Source organism: Morus notabilis, unplaced genomic scaffold (assembly GCF_000414095.1).
Source record: "Morus notabilis unplaced genomic scaffold, ASM41409v2 Scaffold175, whole genome shotgun sequence".
In the NCBI taxonomy this organism is placed as follows: Eukaryota; Viridiplantae; Streptophyta; class Magnoliopsida; order Rosales; family Moraceae; genus Morus; species Morus notabilis.
In genome coordinates this window covers 109,890-111,260 of record NW_010365332.1, presented here as the reverse complement: position 1 = coordinate 111,260, position 1,371 = coordinate 109,890, and positions in this window count along the sequence as shown.

Below are 1,371 nucleotides of genomic sequence, written 5' to 3'. Positions count from 1 at the left end.
AAGTACGTCATGAGAAATCAGTTTCTTATTGATTTTACTGCGGTAAAGTAAGGCACCTAATTGGTGTGAAACTATAATACATAATATTGTTTAATATCACCGTTACTAACATAATCATTGCTTAATATATATATATAGTATGCTCAAGTACGTCATGAGAAATCAGTTTCTTATTGATTTTACTGCGGTAAAGTAAGGCACCTAATTGGTGTGAAACTATAATACATAATATTGTTTAATATCACCGTTACTAACATAATCATTGCTTATTATGCATGGTTGATGAATGATATCACAAAATTGCACAAGTCTCATTTTATCGCAATTTTTGGTGTCGGAAAACAGTTCTAATTGTGTGATTCTCAAAAGAAAAAAAAAAAAAAAAAAAACCATGTGATCGAATACTTTCAATAAAAGTACACATACTCGCACTGACTTCTAGCCATTTAACTAATTAAGGGGGACTATATCAACTATACAAGTCTGAAGAAGAAGAAGATAGAGTAGAAATCTCAATTTGGAATTGGAGCAAATTAATAATGCTTTAAAACTTGTTTGTCTACAAACACGTATAATCTAATATCAATTGATTTTGGAGCCATAGATCTTCTTTTTTTTTTTTTTTTTTTCTAAATATAGAAAAGGGTTTAGAGTACTGCATGCATAGATTGCTCTTAAAGGGCCTTCAAATTTGCTTAATTTGCTTGGGCGAGTCGTTAATTCGAGTTTTTAATTCGAGTTGAGATGTGATCTTGTGTAAGAGTTTTTTACTGTAACAAAAAAATTAAATGTGACTATTTCTGAGAGCTTTTTACTGTAGTAAAACTCGAATTCTAAACTCGAATCAGCGAAAAGAACGGGGCCCTATTCATTCTCACGAGTTAAAGCTCCGTTAATCATATAAGACGGATCCCATTAATTAAGTAGGCAGTTATTAATTTAGTGTGATAGACTATTTTACTAGGTATGGGGAGTTACATATATTTATAAGGAGATTTTTTAATACGCGTGACGTATTAATAGGTCAAATTTTTTTAACCGTTAAATCTATATATTTTTAATTTTTATGTGATTTTATATAGATTAAACAGATAAAAAACTTAACATCGACAAACCGGAGAAAATCTCGTATTTTTATGTAGAAGAAGTGTCGTTTTCAAGCACACCCAGTGGATGGATATCAATGGAAATTGGATCATGTGGAGTAAATTAATGCAGGACGACACAGTACTACTACTAGCTAGACTTTTTTCCTTTCCTAACCGGCCTAGCTATCCAGTACTTGATCATTTATCATGCCTTCTCTGCAATTTTTTACCTTGCTAGGTTTTTTTTTTTTTTTTTTTTTTTTTTTTTTTTTTTTTTTTTTTT